This window comes from Muntiacus reevesi, chromosome 1 (genome assembly GCF_963930625.1).
Source record: "Muntiacus reevesi chromosome 1, mMunRee1.1, whole genome shotgun sequence".
Lineage (NCBI taxonomy): Eukaryota > Metazoa > Chordata > Mammalia > Artiodactyla > Cervidae > Muntiacus > Muntiacus reevesi.
In genome coordinates, this window is record NC_089249.1 from 54,404,353 (window position 1) to 54,410,129 (window position 5,777).

The 5,777-nt window shown below is 48.2% G+C and overlaps 1 long non-coding RNA gene across 1 annotated transcript; it reads right to left on the reverse strand.

The window, feature by feature from the left end:
- Positions 1–2,340: 2,340 nt before the first annotated feature.
- Positions 2,341–5,655, reverse strand: LOC136160340 (uncharacterized). Its single transcript, XR_010661604.1, has 3 exons — positions 5,574–5,655; positions 3,061–3,261; positions 2,341–2,596 (listed from the first exon to the last, which is right to left on the reverse strand). It is a non-coding gene; the product is annotated as an uncharacterized lncRNA (long non-coding RNA).
- Positions 5,656–5,777: the final 122 nt, after the last annotated feature.

Genomic DNA, 5,777 nt, shown 5'->3' on the forward strand with positions numbered 1-5,777 from the left:
CCAATGAATATTCAGGACTGATTTCCTTTAGGATGGACTGGTTGGATCTCCTTGCTGTCCAAGGGACTCTCAAGAGTCCTCTCCACTATCACAGTTCAAAAGCATCAATTCTCCGGTGCTCAGCTTTTTTTATAGCCCAACTCTCACATCCATACATGACCACTGGAAAAACCATAGCTCAGTGTCCTGTAAACAGGAGGTGTGATGACTTCATACTTGTTCTCCCAAGTGCCATGCTGAGTCCAGCGTCTTCCTGCTCCCTAGAAAATCTGACTTGAGGAATTCTGGAAAAAGGACCCATCAGAGTGCATTGGTTAGGGGGCAGGGATGGAAAGAGGCTTGGGGGTATATGTCTGGAAGGCCTAAGTTGTAGTTCCAGCTCCCCATAAGTCACTTGGGAACCTTAGGACTATCTCTCCCACTTGCCTCATCTATGTGTCCATTCATCTCCATCTCACTCTAACCAATGTGATGCCACACATGGTCATTGCGTCCTGGGGGCCTGCAAGGAGACCCAGAGCTGAACTGCATAGTTCCTGTCCTTGGAAAGGTCACTTCAAACAATAACTATGGTTTTAAATGATCAAAAAATGACTGAAGGCATGATGTGTAGTGAGGGAACGGATGGGGTTCAGGGTAGGCTGCCCCCAAATATGCCACTTTGGCAAATTGATTATTTTGAATTAAAGTTTCTTGGGGAACAGTCAATGGGAGAACACTTGTCCCCTTGAAAGCAGGAAATAAATCTCCTATGTGAAGCTACTGTCTGTGTACCAGGACAAGAGGAGAAATCCTTATCTCCAGAAACGTGAAATGCAAGGTCTCAAGGCCAAGAAGCCTGCCTAAACAAACTGTTACTCCTTCATTAACTTGCTACCCCAAGCAAAAAGCCCTTTGTTTTGTCCAATCTTCACAAATAATTGTTTGTCTGCAAGGTATAAAAACTGCCTGCTTTGGCCACTTCTTTGAGCTTCGTATGTTTGGGGCTCCCGTGTGGATGAAATTAAATTCGATTGTTTTTCTCCTGTTGATCTGTCTTTTGCCAATTTAATTCTATTAGACCAGCCAAAAAGAAGCTAGAAGGGCAAAGGGAAATTCTTCCTCTCCTAGAGGATCAAGAAAAATGCCAAGGGCTTTCATTTGCTAAGGGGCTTTGAAGATGGAGCAGAAGTTTACTGGGCAGGCATGTGTGGGAACAACAGGGACAAAGATGGAGGCAGGAAACACATGGTTGTTTGAGAAACTTGAAGCAGTTAAGCACAGGCTGAGCTGGGAAGGGCCTTGGAGGGTCTGCCTACTTCACAGGGTTTCCAGGAAAGGCCTTGGCATCTCGTACTGATGTGTTTTTATCCACAACAGCAGGACACTTCTGAGGGCAAGTGGGCAAGCTTGTGGGTTCCCCCAGCAAACAATTCTCCAGTCCTCTGCAGATACCAATGGGGCGCCCTGTAATTTAATTCATTCTAACACTAACCACTTGGAGTTCGTGCAGACCCCACAGGTTAAGAGGGTTTCCCAGGTGGCGCTAGTGGTAAAGAACCTGCCTGCCAATGCAGGAGATGTAAGAGATGCGGGTTCAATCCCTGAGTTGGGAAGATCCCCTGGAGAAGGGAATGGCTACCCACTCCAGTATTCTTGCCTGGAGAATCCCATGGACAGAGGAGCCTGGTGGGCTACAGTCCACGGGGTCGCACAGTCACACACACGCCACAGGTTAAGGGTCAAGTGCCACAAGACTGCCCTCCTTTTCAGTTGCAAGCAGAGGGTCCTCAGGTTCCCCACATTTCTGTCCAATTTGGCTACAAATCAGATTCCCTTGACCCCCTCCTCCCGTTCCATAATTTGCTGTAACAGCTGTAACTCAGGGCAACATCTTACCATTGCTGGTCTATTACAAAGGACACAAACAGCCACATGAAGAGGTGCACAGGTAAGCTCTGTTAGGGTGCACAGAGAGCAGAGCTTTTGTCTCCATGGAGTTTGAGGTGTGCCACACTCCCAGCAAGTGGATGTATTCAAAACCCAGAAGCTCTCTGAAACCCTTCACTGAGGGTTTTTATGGACGTTCCATTATCCAGGCATGATTGATTGAATCATTGGCCACTGGTGATGAACTCCCTTTCCAGCCCCTCTCCCCTCCCCTCGGGTGGAGGGTGGGGGCCCTAAAGCTCCAGCCCTCTAACCACACGGTTGGTCCCTCTGCAATCAGCCTCCTTCCAGAAGTTATCTAAGAGCTTCCAGCCACGTTGTTCATTATCTATAAACTCCAGTCCAGTGGATAAGTGCTTGCTATAAATAACAAGATGCTCCTATCATTGCTGTCAGGAAATGTCCAAACTCTTTTATTATTTTTAATTTTTATAAATTGTTTATTTTATTTTGTTTTAAAATATTTATTTGCCTGCACAAGGTCTCAGTTGCAGCATGCAGGGTCTTCGCTCATCATTGAGGCATGCTGGTTCTTGTGGGATGTCATGTGGGATCTAGTTCCCTGACCAGGGATCAAACTCGGACTCCTTGCATTGGGAGTGGGGAGTCTTAGCTACTGGACCGCCAGGAAGTCCCCAAAACTCTTTGAGAAGCTCTGTGCTAGGACCTGGGAAGAAGACGAAGAGTCAGAAGACTGGAGTTCAAATCCTGACATTTCTGCTGGCTGACTTGCTGAATTCGAGTTTCCTGCTTTATAAATTAGGATGATTACAATACCCATCTCACCAGGTTGGAGTGAGAAATAAACAAATGTATGATGAAAAAATATCCAAGTTCCTGGCATCCAGTAGGTGCTCAATGTGTGTGTATTCTCTTTTTAAAACATTACATTGTAATCTGAATGTAATTAACATCAGCACCTCCCATAGGTCAGGTCTTCCTGTGACTTTCGGCCAGGTAGGTTATAACTCCCATTCTACAGAGGACACTGAGGCTCAGAGAGGGCAAGTGGCTTGTTCAAGGTCATACAGGTGACAGGATATGGGGCAAGAATTAGAAAGAAGTGGGCTGGACTCCAAATCTTAATTCTTTGACTTTTTCTCAATTGACAAACCAGCAGGCCTCTCCTACCTTCACTGCAGAGACTGCACATAGCCTCCTGGTATTCATTTCCCAATCCCTTTTCTGTAACAGCAACTTGTAGTTGATCACTTTGTGGCTCCATCCAAAGCCTTCATTTCCTGACCTCCATTTCACCAAGATGTGGTCATGGGGCTAGGTTACAGCCATTGAGATGTAAGGAGAAGCGTCATGAGGCACCTCTGGGGTCTCCTTAAAAGAGAAGGGAGATTGTGTGCCAGGCTGCTTTGTCCATGGAACTTTCCAGGCAAGGACACTGGAGTGGGTTGCCATTTCCTACTCCAGGAGATCTTCCCAGCCCAGGGATCAAACGTCTCGTGCATCTCCTGCATTGGCAGGTGGATTCCTTACCACTAGTGCCAACTGGGAAGCCAGTGAGATTGCATGTGTGCATGCATGCTAGGTCATTTCAGTTGTGTCTGACTCTGTGTGACCTTAGGGACTGTAGCCCACCAGGCTCCTCTGTCCATGGGGATTCTCTAGTCAAGAATACTGGAGTGGGTTGCCATGCCCTCCTCCAGGATCTTTCCTGACCCAGGGATCAAACCTATGTCTCTTGTGTCCCCTGCATTGGCAGGCAGGTTCTTTACCACTAGCACCACCTGGGAAGCCAGTGAGACTGCTTACAAGTAAATGTTAATTTGAAAAAAAAAAAAAAAAAAGAGGAAGCAAATGCCATCTTCCTACTTTTCTCGTTCCTTTCTGCTGGCTGAACTCAGATGAAATGGCTGAACTCAAGAAGCCATCTTGGGCCATGCAGAGCTAGCTGTGTTGGGCCATGCAGAGCTAGCTGTGTTGGTAGGACAGCAAGATGGTGAATCACCAACCCAGTCATAGACTGCCTCCTTCTTCCCCCTTCTGAATGTTAGCTCTTCTCTATTAAGCCTTTCTTTCAGCTTTTAAACAGGCTCAAGTTTCTCCCAAGCTAAAAAAAAAAAACTGTCCATCAAACCCATGTTCCCTTCCCTCCCTCTCCTGAATCCACCAACTGGGAAAGACCTATTCTCAAGGTCTTCGTGTCTCCATTTCCCTGCCACTCCTCAACTCACTGCATCTGGGTTTCTGTCCTACCATTCCATCAGAATTGCCTGGGTCAAGGGCCTGGGACAGCTAAATCTAATGGGTTTTCTTTGGTTATCTTCTAACTGATCTCTCGGAGCATGCCACGTTGTTGCCCATGCCCTCCTCACCCTGGGTTCTGGGGCACCTCTGTTCCCCTTGCCTCTTCAGCTGCTCACTTTCTGTTGTCCTTGCTCGCAAACCCTCTGCTTTGAGCTCTAGTCCTCTCTAAGGAATAATCTGATTCCTTTTCTTACATATCTCAAAAGCATCTCAAACTCAACACGTCCAGGGAATCCCGTGGCAGTCCAGTGGTTAGGACACCAAGCTTTCACTGCGGAGGTCCCAGGTTCAATCCCTAGTCAGGGAACTAAGATCCCACAAGCTGTGCTGCACAGCCAAAAACAAAGCAAAAAAACAACAGAAATAGCATCATGTCCAAACTGAAAATTCTCCCTCTCCAGAAGCCTAGCTGTTCTTGCCAGAAATCTGAATCTTTGACACATCTCTTCCCATCATCATCCAAAACCAATCCACCGTCAACCTTTGACAGTTTCATCTCCTAAATAAAGTCCACCCGAAGGCCATCAGCTGATTCAGGCCACTCCAGGGACTGTTGCCTCGATCTAGTAAACAATCTCCTAATCTATCTTTTCATCTCCACTCCAATCCTCTTCTAAACACCAGTTCTGCACACAGTAGTTAAAGGAATCTTTCTATCAACAGGGTCCTGTCAATGACTCGCTCAGAAGTCAACAACTTGCCTTTGTCCTCCAGATGAATAGCCCAACTCCTGTCTGGGCCAGCAGGGTCAGAGTCCGCCCTCTTACCCGCTTCACTTCACTCCCCCTCCCTCTCTGTTCCCGCCTCGGCGGCCTTCTGTGACACCCACGTTTCCTGAGCCCACCCCTCCCTTTCCTCGCGCCGCTAGCGGTACCCTCCTGCTCTTCCTTGTCAGTTAACCCGCCACGCTCTCATGCCTGCCACATCCATAACTCTCTTCCCAGCAAGTAGCACCATTCGAATGACTTACATATATTAACGTTGTCCTCCCCAATTAAAATGTTAGCTGTTTGAGGGCCTGTCTTGCTTGCTGCTTCACCCCCAAAGGGTCAGGCACAGTCATCCAAAGAATATTTATTGAGTGAATGAATAATTAGCCCGCCCCCACCCCCAGGCGAAGAGCCCACTCATTGGAAAAGACCCTGATGCTGCGAATGATGGAAGGCAAAAGGAGAAGGGGAGGGCAAAGGATGAGATGGCTGAATGGCATCACCCATTCAATGGACACGAGTTTGAGCAAACTCCCGGGAGGCAGTGAAGGACAAGGGAAGTCTGGCGTGCTGCAGTTCATGGGGTGGCAAAGAGTCGGACACGACTAAGCGACTGAATAACAACCGCCCCCAAACAGCTCATAAAGTCCCCCAAACTTTTAGGAGCCCCACCTGACACGGATCCTGGAGAACGCTTGCAAATAAAGGATGAGCGGCAACCGCAAAAGGAAGCGCGCTTTTTCCCCCTTTATCCCCTACAGCAGAAAGGACTCAAATCCGCGCCTGCGCATTTCGCTTCGCCACGGCCCCCATCCCACTTCGGCCGTGGGGTGGCGCTGCGCGCATGCTCCCCGATAGCGCGGTCCTCCTGGCTGG